Source organism: Mchenga conophoros, linkage group LG20 (genome assembly GCF_057382185.1).
Source record: "Mchenga conophoros isolate Kocher_MC1m ecotype Shallow Benthic linkage group LG20, M_conophoros_male_GT1.1, whole genome shotgun sequence".
NCBI classification, from domain to species: Eukaryota; Metazoa; Chordata; class Actinopteri; order Cichliformes; family Cichlidae; genus Mchenga; species Mchenga conophoros.
In genome coordinates, this window is record NC_140545.1 from 15,053,538 (window position 1) to 15,067,800 (window position 14,263).

At 41.0% G+C, this 14,263-nt stretch overlaps 2 long non-coding RNA genes across 2 annotated transcripts; one reads left to right on the forward strand and one right to left on the reverse strand.

Annotated features, from left to right (window-relative positions):
* Positions 1 to 696: 696 nt before the first annotated feature.
* Positions 697 to 9,400, reverse strand: LOC146550538 (uncharacterized). The gene is made up of 4 exons (XR_014890270.1): positions 9,264 to 9,400; positions 4,034 to 4,176; positions 3,717 to 3,816; positions 697 to 1,980 (listed from the first exon to the last, which is right to left on the reverse strand). It is a non-coding gene; the product is annotated as an uncharacterized LOC146550538 (long non-coding RNA).
* A 2,139-nt stretch (positions 9,401 to 11,539) lies between these two features.
* LOC146550539 (uncharacterized) lies at positions 11,540 to 12,273 on the forward strand. The gene is made up of 2 exons (XR_014890224.1): positions 11,540 to 11,630; positions 12,212 to 12,273. It is a non-coding gene; the product is annotated as an uncharacterized LOC146550539 (long non-coding RNA).
* The last annotated feature ends 1,990 nt before the right edge of the window (positions 12,274 to 14,263 follow it).

The following is a 14,263-nucleotide window of genomic DNA, read 5'->3' on the forward strand; positions in this document are numbered from 1 at the left end:
CCTAAACCAGGTGTAGGACTGAACTCGCCCACACACATCACATCACTGTAGGACTGGACGCTTTCACACGCATCTCCACACGCACTCTAGTTTTTCCTTTTGCACACTTCTTATGATTTATAATTAATTTTTATTAATAATTTCTTATGCAAACTGTTATTTGCACATCTTACTGTAAATTTCTGAGTTAAATCTGTAAATATTACTGTCAGTTCTGGTCGGGCATTGCACAGCAATAAGCATTTCACCTCATGTTATTCTGTGTTTGGTTGTGTGTGTGACAAATAAAATTTGAATTTGTGTAAACTGTGGCTCTACTGTTTACACATTTGTCTAACAAACAAGTTGCCACATTATTAACACTTTCTGTTGTAGCTAGTTATTAATATTATATAACCATTATCACTGTTTATAACTTGCACACTACCTCAATATTAATTAAGCAGTAATAAATTGCTTTTAACATATTATCCCCATATGTTCATTCTTTGTGTTAATTAGTTCACACTCTAGCATCTTTTCACATTTATTTAAGATTTCACAAAACAAGTATTTCAGATTAATTTTTTTTAAATAAATAACTTTCATCATCAAAAATACACAAGGATATAACAAATACAAAAAAAATGACACATACAAATAATATAATTGTTACAGAAGAAGAACGTTATGGAAGTAAAAAATGAATTTTGGGTAACATGAAGCATTTTTTTTGTAGGCTCTATTTTTAAACTGACCTCACTCTGGCCAGAAAAATGAAGAAACACATTTTAGATAATACTAGATGTTTAAATTCTTACTCATATAAAGTAAGAATTTAAACATCGTGTTTTAGGTTCCAACAGCTCATTTCATCCAAATGACAGATGAAAATTTCCTTTTCACCAAAGATTCTGCCACTGTGGTTCTGAAGTATGAGAGTAAATAATCTGTCAGTTTAAACTATACTCATAAGCACCTTGTGCACATGAGTACAGTTTTATTAACCCTCATCCTATACAGAACGTTTGATATCATTGCAGCCAGGATATATTGTTCCAGACAGTATTCTTCCTGTTTTTAGTTCTATGAACAAATGATCTTTAAAAAGAAGTTTATGTTTATTTTTAGTCTTTTTGTCAGCTGCCTTTTTGATTTCCTTTGTCTTCAGGATTGAAAGGATCTAGTTCAGGAGAGGGAGTCAGTGAGAAGCCCACTGCAGCTGACCTGGTTTGTCCTTATGAATGAGGTGCTAGGAGAGAGCTCTTCAACTAGGCCTCCTGTCCTAATTGTTTCTATCCCCAAGGACACTGCACGGCCAAAAGGTCAGCCGGTTCTCCTTTTGTCTTTTGCCTGGCTACAAATATCATAGCTGAGCCAGTTTTTTTTATATTTTTAATCTTTCTATACAACAGAACACTTTAGCAGGGATGTGGAGGTGCACCTTTGTACTCCCCCTATGGAAAGGTGGTGGTTCTTCCATGACTAATAACTACTGGCCAATTTCCAAACTTTGTGTCGTACCTAAGGTTCTTGAAAGGCTGGTAAATAATCAACTTAAAAATTATCTGTATTAAAATAGTATTTTATCTCCTTTCCAATCTGGTTTTAGAAAACTGCACAGTACTGTAACTGCCTCCCTAAAAGTTCTCAGTGAAGCCCTGGACGCAAAGATCTACTCTGCAGCTCTTTTTATATGATCCATCAAAAGCGTTTGACACTGTTGACCATGGCACTTTATGCCAACGATTACTGGAAATAGGCCTTTCAAACCAGGCAGCTGGCTGTTTCTCTAATTATCTGTCAGGTTTCTGAAAGTGTGCTTATTTACAGTAATTCAAGATAAACGGTGCAAATTAATCACAGTGAGTGATCTCTCCTTGTGATGATTCCCAGCTCCCGTGCAGTGACTTCTCACCATGGTCCGTGGTGACAAAACAACTTACAGCTGTGTCTATGTAAAATGGTGCGCAGCTCCTTCCACACGTTTCTGTAATTCACCTGGAAACAATAAGACACTGCAGTAAGTACTCTTATCACAACGACTTTCACCTGACGAGCTGGAGTACTGACTGTGTACAACAACGATCCAGCATCGTCTGTAGCTCAGCTACTCTGTTTGATAGTGATCCCTTGCCAAGGCTAAACAGCATCAGGCGAGTGTGATTACTACACGGGTGTGGCTGGCTCCAAGGCAAGAAAACTATCCAGGCCTAGTGTTGCACCAAAACGTGAACATCGCCATACACACACAAACTTGCACAGAGGAAAGTAGACAACACAAATCCAAATACATGGCAGCTCGACTGACAAGGACTGGCGGACCACGACATTATCTTTCGTACTGTAAGCAGTGCGTACAGCTCAGTGGTCTCTCTTCCAGTTTTTAAATGTCTCTAATGGAGTGCCACAGGGTTCTCTCCTGGGGCCTACTTTATTTACTATTTATGTCAATGGGGGAAATCAAGATGCATCTGTCCATTTTTATGCAGATGATACAATTATTTATTTTCGAGTTGGTTTTTAAACAAGAGCAAGCTTTTGACAGTATTCAGTCTCAATCTCAGTCAGCTTAGACTGGTTTTAAATGCAGAAAAATACAAACTCATGATGTTCTCAAAAGAAAAAGGGTGCCAGCAGTATTTCCTTCTCTAGTATCTGCTGCAGGCATTTCCATTGAAACTGTAGCCTCCTACAAATACCTAGGTGTTGTAATTGATGTCAATCTTTTCTTAAAGCCACAGATTGACTATCTGTGAAAGAAACTGAGGCTGAAGTTCGGGTTCATTTTCAGAAACAGATCATGTTTCTCACCACAAGTAAAAAAAATTTTTTTTACCCCTCCAGAATTACAGTGACATAATTTACATGAATACCTCTGCTCACTCTCTTTATCTGTTGGATTCTGTCATGGAGCATTAATACTTATAACTGGCTGTAGACCTTTAACACACTACTGTACTGTATATGCTCTGGTTGACTGGGCCTCTGGGCAGGATGTTTCATTGGTATCACTTTATCTATAAATCTATTTCTGGTTTACCTCCCTCATATTTATCAGAGTACATGTTACGCAAACATTTCTGTCATAGATTGCAGCCTCAGGACATCATTACATTCAGAGCTTGAGAAGAAGCCATTCTCCTTTTCTGTCCCGTCTTCATGAAATACATTGCAGAAGGATTTGAAGCTCGCTCAAATGATTTCACTTGCAGATTTCAAAAGACGTACAAATGATTTTGTGAAATCATCACTGGGAACTTGTTTTTGTCTGTGTACACAAGACAAATTGAGCTATTTTATTGTATCTGTTATTTTTGTAGTTTTAATATGTTTGTCTGGAAAAAATCTCTCTTTTAAAGAAGACACTGAGCTGCAATGGGACTGCTTGTATAAATAAAGGTTTAAAAAAAACAGCAGGGAAAGCATGGATAGATTATTTTCAACACAGATTAAGCTGTGTTCTTATAAACTAATTTAAAATTAAATTAAATTAAAAGTTCAAGAAGTTATTTTAACTTCTAACTGATGTTTAATGAATAAACAGATTTACACAAATGGTATTTTGCATCAGTGTGTTTATTTACAGTATTTGTTTATTGCTTATTATTTGCTAAGTAATCTGTTAGCTAACTAGAAACATTTTTAATGGCTGATTGCTGAATGAGAAGGAAATGGAATTCTAACAAAAAAAATCCCAAGAATAAAAAGCTTTGAATTTTAATAGAATAGCAAACCTGATATTTGCCCTAACAGGAAGTCTGGTTTTGGTAAGCACAGGGTGGTCACACAGGGTGGGCTTCAGAGAGTGTTTGGGATGCTTCTTTCCATTGTCCACTGCCACATCACATAGATGGATTCAGAGAAGTGCAAAGATAAAAGATGGTGGATACAAAATATTACTACTATAATATAAAACAAGGAACTCTTCAACAAAAACAACAAAAAAAAGGTTAACAAAGCACTGTGAAAAAACAGGAATCCTAGATTTATATATTTTTTGCTTACCTGCCTGTTAATAGTAGTGACGGTGTGGTGGTTGGTCATTACTTACATCAGATACCAAGGTGTGGTGCATCTGTTTGCAGGAAGATGGCCTCGAACCTGGTCTTCATCATTCCAAAAGCATGCTGGATTCTAGAGTGTGTCCTGGAACGATGGCTGTTGAAGTGATGGGCTCCACTGCAGAGGTGTGGCCTGGTTAAGTTGAAGGTGGAGAACAACATAAACATTTTTTATTATTATGGTATGAGGTGGGTTATTTTAAAAAATCAACACATTTGAGACCTAAGAGGGTTAACCCCCCACCCCCCCAAAAATAAAAATAAATAAAAATTAAAAAGAAACAGAAAAATTAACAGAAAACAAGCAAACTTTCGGGCTACATTTTTACAGTTTTTTCCACTTCTCTGTACTTTGCAATTTCAGGGTTGCCAGTCGACAGAGGCTATTCTGATGTAAGGGCAGTGACTGGTGGTGACAGAGCTGAAGGCTAGACAGCCTGCTGCTGTGGGTCATTTCATTTCATTTTTTATTTTGTTTCACACATGATACAGCAGTAGTTCATTTCCTACACAAAACCTTCCTTTCAATTAAAGTAACACTGTTTCCATGCATGAAAAGGAGCAGGAAGAAGAATAAATTTATAGCTCGAGAGTATGAAGGAAAGTTCCTGAATGATTGAGTAAATTGATACCACTGACTGGCCCCCACGCGCGGCTGACCAAAATCCAATTGAACTCTTAATGAAACTTGAATTAAAAAGGAAATGGATATATTTTTAGTTTGTTACAGTGTCAGAAACGAGATGACTCTATGTTAGGGGGGTCCTATTCCTCTGCGGGGCAACCTGCATATGGCCAATAAAGCATTCATTCAATTCAATTCAATTCAACCTCCTATGAACTCTTTCATGGCATGCATTTTTAATTTCGCTTTGATATTTGGGCTGATTGGGACCCGATGAATGTAAAAACTAAGACACTTTACCAGATTCTTGTTTCTTTTTCTTTTTTTTTTGCCTGTCCCGTTTGGCTCTTTTGTCATCAGAATTATTGTCTAAAGGCAAAGAAAGATACCCAACGGATTTACTTTACCAAATTGACCATCCCAGCCTTGCCATAATGGTCCATTTGATTCACCTTTTATTGTTTATTTTATTTTCACTTGCTGAATACGGGACAGACTTGACTGGAGGAAAGAAGGGGAGAAAGAAAGAGGGAAAGAGAAACAGCTGAGAAGAGGGATGGGGGAGAAGGGCAAAAAGCAAAAACCAACAGAATAAGCAGGGGGGGAAAAAATGCATATATCGATCACCTGGATCACCTGTTGAAAAAGAAAAAAGAAAACAAGCAGAAGAGAGCAAGAGTAATAGAATAAACAACATCACAATGATATATGGGAATATGACAGTAAATACTAAATATTAAACATTATTGTGCAGCACGTAAGATCGACAGCACACAGTGTGCTTTGAGGTAGGAGCCAAAAAGGGTGTAGTTTGTGGGTGTGATCACCCGTGTGTACACCTGTGAGCATGGACGAGCTTGTTTTTTTTAAAAGGTTCCTTCATGTAATGATCTGCTAGAGGGTATGGGGGGGCCACTGCCCCGTCCTCCAGGGCATGAAGCAGGTATGGAGGAGATCAAAACTCCAGACATCCAGAGGCCCCCAGAACACAAGAGACCAAGGAAGACCAACAGAGGGGCAGCCGCGCCACTGTCCCAGAAAGAGCTGAGGAGAGTCCCAGATGAGGGCTCACTCAGCAGCCGCGGAGCAGAAGCCAGGGGAAGTTGCAGTGATGCGCCCGTGAGCTCCACCGGCAGCCAGCTGTGCCTGAGTGACCGAGCCCCAGGCCGAGAGGCTGGGGGCACCCCACCTCCGAAGTGGCCCGAGCGAGCCCCAGGCTCCAGGCCCCGATAAGCGGCCGCCAAGGAGTGAGCCGGTGTGTACCTGGACGCCCATCCCCAGACACAAAGAACCACCAACGCACCGATGTCTGAGGGAGTCCGCCACAGGCAGGGGAAGTGGTGGTGGGGGGAGATAGACCTCCAAACCTTGGAGGGCCTGAGATGTCCCCAGAGAGGTGGCGTCTGATACCCAACCTGACATATAGACAAAGACATACAGGCATACACAGATACAAACATCCATTCCCACCCTCATGCTCTCATATGCACTTACTCCACACTCAACCAACGTGGAGACAGACATAAAGAGACGCTGTACGCACGATCACACTCCCCAAGCGTACTCTACGAACTGGGTCTAGGTACCCTTGCCCCTGGAGGGGGGAACTGCACCCAGACCCAGGTGGTGTTACCCTTTTCCCTGCGGTGGGGGGAGGCAGACCGCCCCGACTCCGCAGCAGCAGGGAGGCCCCACACTCCAGACCGCAGTCGGACGGCCAACTCCTCCTCCTAGCCCCCCCGCTCCAGCAGGCCGCAGAGAATGGGGGTGAGAGAAGACTCCAAACCTCCCTCCACCCGCTCATTGTAGTGTTGATGCATGTGTGTTCTAAGGTGCATTTAAAACCCAGGAGGGCATGGAGCTACCTGCCAGAGAGCAGCAGGTAGGCGCATAGCCCCTCCTGCTAGCCCTCAATGTCTATGTGTATTTAAAATTGAGAGGTGGGCAACGACGCCAAGGGTGAGGTGTACACACTGATGGTCTTTTGGAGTCCGTGTAGCGTGCCCACCCCCAAGATCCTATATGTATGTGTAATGAGAGTGTGAGTAATGTGAATGTCTAAGTTGTGGGATAAAATTGAGGCAGAGGCAGCCAGAAGGGGACAGAGGGGGAGGGGGGGTAGCCTCCTCTGCACCCTGGTGACATACCCCTACTCCAAGGCCCTGCATGTGTGGGTGGTTGTGGTGGAGCGGGAAGAGGGAGGCAGCTGAAGATGGGGAGGGAAGGAAGGGAGGGGCAAGTGACCCCTCCCTGGGGCCAGCTCCCCAGTTGAAGAGTGCCCCAGGTGGCTCGACGCACCGGCGGCACCCTGCTCCAGGGCTGAGCCCTCATGCACCCACCCGCCCACAACACCCGGCAACACACCAACCAGGACCCAAGCCCCCGAGGCCCGGCCAGGGCCCCAGCCCAGAGACGGAGTGCCCCCAGAACCTCACGCCCATCCCGGACCCACCCAGGGGCAGCCAGGCTACCAGGTCAGTAACCCACGTCCGTCAGCACAGACCCTCCCCTAGCCCCGCTGCACGCAGCCGCGAGGAAACAGTCACCTGAGAGCCAACAGAACCCCTAATCGGACATGACCGCTACCCCGGGTTGAGCCCCCCAAGGAAGATGCCTCCAGGGAACCCCCAGACGCCCTAAGCCTATCCCTACCCCCACACCAATCACAACAGTGAAGGCGGGACCAAACTAAGAACCCCCCACCCCCACTAGGTGATGGAGCTGATCAAAGGAGCCCAGAGCAATTGATCTGATGTGGTGGCAGAGGCTGTATCAAGATTAATGTGATCTAATAGATAATTTCTATATTGGTTAGAATTAAGATTATTTTTATTTTTCCAGTTCATGAGGACTGTTTTCTTGGCTATGCATAGGGCAGTGAAAACCATATGGGCTATATTATTTTCTGAAGTGACAATATCTAAGCTGCCCAACAAACACACTAAGGGGGAAGTTGGAATGTTACATTTCAGACACTTTGATAAGTCTTCACATATCTCGCGCCAAAACTTCTGAACTGGTGGACAGAACCAAAGAGCGTGGATATAATTGTCCGGTGAATTGGTTTGGCAGTGTGAGCAGTTGTTGGTAGACGTAAAGCCCATCTTGAACATCCGATGACCTGTATAGTGCACTCTATGTAATATTTTGTATTGAATTAATTGAAGACTGGGATTTCTAATTAGATGAAAGGTTTTTAAGCAAATCTGAGACCAGAAGTTTAGGTCTAAGTTAACTGATAAATCCGCTTCCCATTTTGCAATAGGAAGTGATATTGATTCATCTGTTTTAGAAAGCATTCTGTATATTTTGGATAGTAATTTGGGGGTTTTAAGAGTAAGAAATTGAACCACACTTGGTGGTGTTTGTAGTTCAACTTGACCCGGTCTAAATTTCTTTTTTACTATGGATTTAATTTGTTGATTCTTGTTTCTAAGAAAAATGAGAGCCATATATGAGGATATTTGTTTTAACATTTGATAAAACAGAAACAGTACAATGTCCTCATAAGTGGATAGCAGGCCCTTGTAGAGTAAAATACTGTATTTTGGTCTAGACCAGCGGTCCGCATCCCCCGGGCCTCCGAGTTGTTTGGTACCGGGCCGTGAGAGTTGAGGCTCAGGTGTGAAATGTATGGTTTTCAGGGTTTTTATCGGTTTTCAGCGTTATTCTGTTATCGTTTATATCGTTTTCTCGGTTTTCCTTGGTCTTTTCACGTGTGTTATGAATAAATTTTCTTTTTTTCGGTACCAGTACTAGTTTTATTTTGTTGTATTTATCCGCGACACCTTAAAGGCCGGTCCATGAAAATATTGTCGGGCATAAACCGGTCCGTGGCCCAAAAAAGGTTGGGGACCGCTGGTCTAGACAACCAAAAATGTGATGTATACATATGTGGTCGGCAGGTCCTAGGAGGTTAAAGACATGAACAGCGTTGTATTTAAAAAGTTCTGCATTTCTTCTTTACCGAAAGATAGATCAGGTGAGTGACTTGTGTCTGTGCAGCTGACAGACTAGCTCATAGTAGCTCATGTAATATTATCAGTATCAAATAAAACGATGTTAAAGATTTTGCTATTTCTTGTTCTACATAAATACTTCTTGTTTATAATGATTATAACAACCTTAGTGAAGTACAGTATTTAAATGACACAAACTTTCAAAAATGAGGATCAGTAATAAAAAACAGATTAAAAAACAAACAAAAAGATTAATGAATTTCATATTTGTTGTATTTCTGTTCAGCTCCACAGTGAAAACTGAGGTGAAATAGAAATGATGCACCTTGAATTGATCAGGAGCAATAGCACTTTTTATGGTTGGAGCCTCTGTGCTTACTTGATACAGTTGTAGTAGTAGGTACAGCAGTAGTTAAGTAGAAACAACTTATGGAAGCAGAAAATTGGAATATCAATATATCGATAATATTATCGATGTAAAATATTAAAATGTAATATAATACCATTCCTAATCCAAATGAATGACCTTATTGATGTACAGGATATAAATCACACTAAGCTAAAGACTTTAAGCAGAATCAGTAGTGTTTAGAAATACATTTTTAAAAAGTTAAAATAAATAAATAAATGACTCACTGCTATGACTGAGGTCACCTCATTTTCTTTGTTCATGACATCCTCATATTCCTTACTTTCAAACTCCAGTTCTGTCCCTGGAAGCATTCTTGCTGAAAGGTTACAGTGTTACATATTTACTCTTACAGTACAAAACGTGTTCAGTCAACAGCAAGTGATGGCATTATTTGAAATGGCCATGTACTGAAGGGCACAGAGACGTCACAATTCAGTCCGTATGTTGAAGGAGCGCCCTCTCATGGCCAGAAGCTTCCAAAAACCCTTTTCTCTTTCTCTCTAACTGTAGTGGAAATGGCATCACAGTCTGAAATCAAATACAGCCACATTTTAGTTTTCTGGATTCATTCATAGTGAGAGCTGTACTTTATTTAAGTTCATGGATGTACAGTCCCTTTCTATGCAAAACAAGTGAATGAATATTTTAAAAACCAGTATGGCATACTGAGAAAGGATTAATAGTTTTGGCACTTTAGGAAACACGTTTATCCACTTTGAGTCTGAAAGACATACAAATATGAAACTGCAGATGGTCAGCTTAGCAAAAACACCAAGATAAGATAAGATAAGATAAGATAAGATAAGATAAGATAAGATAAGATAAGATAAGATAAGATACTTTTATTAGTCCCACAAGGGGAAATTTCATGTTAAGGCTGCTAACCTATTGCACGCAATGGCGGCGCCATCTTACCCTCCGATCATACATACATTATACAAAAACATCACATGGGGAAGACAGGTCAGAGAGGTATAACAATGGAAAAAGCACCACATGAGGAAAGATAAGGAGAAAAAAAAAACTCCCCCCAGACTGAGCTCCAACATGGAGATCAGTTTGAGAACAGAAAAAAAACACCTGCACATAGCACATGAAAAAACTCTTAATACACCAAAGAAACACATGACAAGCAACAGGGATGGGTAAAGGGTGAGAGACAGCCAGTGTAGACAGTACATCCGGGCCTGCAGCCAATGCGCTGGTCTCCTTGATCCACCGTCAATATTGGAAGGGAATAAGCGTCGAAGGCGTTTGGAGGGGGAGGGGGGATGAGTGTACATCTGCATGTGTATATATGTCTGTGTGTGTGTGTGTGTGTGTGTGTGTATGTCCAGAGTTCAGCTGAGACAGTGTCCTTCGCCCTGCCAGGCTAAGTAAACAGTCTTCCAGCCAACCCGGGTGGCCTTGCATTGAATGGGAAGAACAGTCTAAACACAGTCCGTATCAGGGTGTTGTTGTTCAGCTCCAGCCTTGAGACCGCAGCTGGCGCCGAAGGGGAAATGATGGTGGTTTTTACTTTAGTGCGAACAACTCATAAGAATTTCAAAGTTGTTCTAACAGTCTGACACTGGTCTGTCAATCTCCCGTTGGAGAGCCGTGAGCTTCTCCATGATGTTATCAACCTTGCGCTCCGTGATGTTGTCATTCTTGTGCTCAAAGAGCCGATTCTGAGAACTCACGACCACAGTGAGCTTCTCCAAAATGTGATCCAATTTTTGCTCAGAGGTGTTATTCCGAGCGAGCCCCTCCAAAATGTAATCCAGTTTGCGCTCAGAGGTCTTATTCTGAGTATTCACGGCAGCCGTAAGCATCTCCAACATCTTATCCGTGCTGCACTCAATGGCCCATTTTGAGCCCATCGTTTCAATCCCAGCGTTCAGCCTTGTGGGGGTTTGAACAGCCGGTTCCGCTTTCTTAATTCTTCGATAAGCCGGGGCCAAGCCAGCTCCGATCAGCAAGAACCCTGTTATCATGGTTCCGAATAGGTAGATATCTTCAGCGTCTTTGATCGACAGTCCCACCAGGCACACGATCCTCCAATTCTGCCACCCGTCCATTGTGTATCCGGCAGGGAAAGTACCTCCAGGACACTCAGGCTCACCTGAGCTCAGACTTCTCGTTGAGAAAAGGGTGTCAATTGCATTCAGGGACCAGTTGATCAAATCCATAATTCCTCTTTTAGGTTTTAGAAAACAGACTGTGAGAGAGTGTTCCAGGGAAAAGTAATACAAAAAACACGAGACTACACAGCAAATTCAAAAGTGTTAAATTTTTTGGTGTTAATAGTCTCCTTGCAAAAGTAGAGTTAATTTTACTCTAAGTAGAGTCACATTCTTTTAATGTAACTCTGAGGTGTAAAATGATAGTAGTTAAAATCGAGTGTTAAAAATGAGTGTTTCTCTGTCAAATCTGGAGGTGTTAAAATGGAAACATTAACTCTTGACCTCTTAACTCTGAACTCCTAGAGGGGCTATGACACCAACAGAGTAAATTCACAGACTCCGCCCCCAGCACGACTCCAATCGAAGCTGAAGTGAAGCCGTTTCAGAACATTTTGCTCTACATATTTGAGTTGTTTGCCATGCTTGGTAAGTCATTTTTTCAAAGATTGTTTCAATTATTATTAGCTTTTACTTCTGTGGCTCTTTGGAGTTGAGACAAAGCTGTGTGAAAGGCATTAGCCATGTTGCTCGCTGATAGCATAATATTCTGTTTTAGCTAGCTGAAAGGTATTGTTTGCGGGCAAATACCACAGCCTTGAAAAAAAGCTTGCATGTGAATTTTCAGTCAAACTTTTGGTCAAATACACCTAAAACAATGTCTAGAATGTGAAATGTTGGTATAATGGTGCTACTTGAAGCCTGAAAACGATCGCCCATAAAAAAAAAAAACGAGCAAACAGCAGTAGCTGACGTCCTGACTGGGTTCTACGTTAGCATTTAGATCCCTCCAGAGTTTTGTGCACACGGTTTAGGTAAAAATGAAAAAGGTTGAGGTTTTACATTTAGTTCAGTATTACCTGTTGCCTGTGTCCTTGTCTTTTGGGAAAATACTTTACACAAGTAATGGCTCAAAGAGGATTCCTTTTTTTTTACTGTGCTGCAATTGTTTACTGGATTATTTGTGCCATTAATTAGTGTCAACTAATTTTTATTCAATCTCCACACAGGATATGCTTGTGAAGATGGAATATGGGGGAGAGCAGAAGTGCGTTGAAGTTCCACAAAGTGATGAATGAAGGACATGCATATTGTATTGAAGAAATAAGTGTTGAGAATGCTGTTATTTGCATTTACCATGTCAGACCTTTTGATAAACAAAATTCTAATGAAAGTGAGAACATGTATACTGTTAGATCTTTCAGAAAATGTTTTGAAATTGTGGTGCACAGTTCAGAATAAATGTTTTTCAAAAACCATTGCATCTTTTTAGTAAATGTTTATTTCCAAAAGAAATTTCTAGAAGTTCAGAACAGTAAAATTCCCGCTTTTTAGAATGAATTAGAAGATAACTCTTACGTAGTTAAACTAAAATACTCTTTGAGAGTTAATATATAAACTCTTAACACCAAGTGTTAAATTATCAACTCCAGACAGATTTGGTGTTTAACACTAAATCAGAGTTAACGTACCAACTCTCCAAAAAGAGTTAAATTAACACTCTCTGGTGTGGACCCATATAGACACTTTAATAGTGTTGAAATCAAATCCAACAGTGTTAATTTGGACATGCTGGATTTGCTGTGTAGACAAGGACACAAGAGGCTAAGCAGGGAAGCTAAGGGAGAGGAGGAGGAGGAGAGGAGAAAAGTGCGACCGCCTTCGTCAAGAGCAAGAGCAGAAGGGCCGAGGAAACAGCTGGCTTCCCTCTGTCCAAAGGTATGAAAGCCAAAGTGTAAAAAATGTTGCTGTTTAAAAACTCAAAGAAAAATTTTTCACACTTGTGAGCTGAGGTCACTTGCTTCACCAGGCTCCAGCCTAAGCTAAGTTAGACACAATGTGCCTTGGCTCTAGCTAATGTATGAGTTACATCAATCTTAAAATCCTAATTCTGTGCTAGAAATACTAAGGAAAAATCACATCACGAAATATTATCACTACTGCATATACAGATTATTTTAGATCTTTCCCACAAAGACCCTGAAAATGTTATTTTTCTCAAATATTTGTTTCATTTATATGAAAAAAAAGTTTTTAAAATAAATGGACTAAGAAAACTAAGCAAAAATGAAAGTGGTTTAGCAGAGGAAACACATATGTATGTAGTGATGTATGAATCAAGGTAGAGATGTATGCATGGGAAGACAGGTGTATGGACATATACAGACTACTACAAGAAATTTACATCACTCTTTCCTTTAGTTTTCCAGCACTCGCCAAAGTAGTAGTGATGCTCATCACAGCTGACATGACAACCATGACAAACTCAGTTTGAATAGCTTTTGTCTCCGCGACTATCACACACTAAAAGGACCTGTGAGGGTGAGATATGTAGCAACGAGTGAACTGGTACCTTCAGTTTTGGGGAATGTATGGGATTTCTGTTAGAGGAGAGAAAATATTAATGCAGATTCCAGGATGGTAGAGACATAGCAAAATAATTTTTGAGCTTCATGATTGTCTAAATTTCTACTTGAGTCTGAGTGATGGGGAGAGGCAGCAATGGGGAAGTGGTTTGCACAAAGTTACCTACAAGGGATAATGACAGTACGCGGCATGAAGGCTGATTGACCTGAAGAAGGCAGGCAGAAAGATGATTTAACGAGACCAGTGATGTCACAATCAGCTTGATAGCCTGGGAAAGTGGAATTGATGTAAAGCTTAGATTAGCCACAAACACCTGGGAAAAAGAGATGTATTAGAATTTAGCAGGTGGATTTCCAGAGGCTGTAAGGTTGTACAGGTGAAGAGCGGCCATGAACTTGAACGTGGAGTGGGGAAGAAACAAACTGAGTGAGTAGGTGAATAACTATGAGATAAGGAAATATCCACTGGATCCTAACTGTCACCATAACGGCAACTCCCCCCGATCAGAGTACAGAAATCCTGTACTTAAGTAGAAGAATAGAAACCTGTCATAAATAATACTGTGGTAAAAGCTAAAGTACTGATTAATTTCTTTATTCAAGTAAAGGAGAAAAAGTAAGATAAGATAAGATAAGATAAGATAAGATAGAACTTTATTAATCCCTCGGGTGGGTTCCTCTGGGAAATTCGATTTC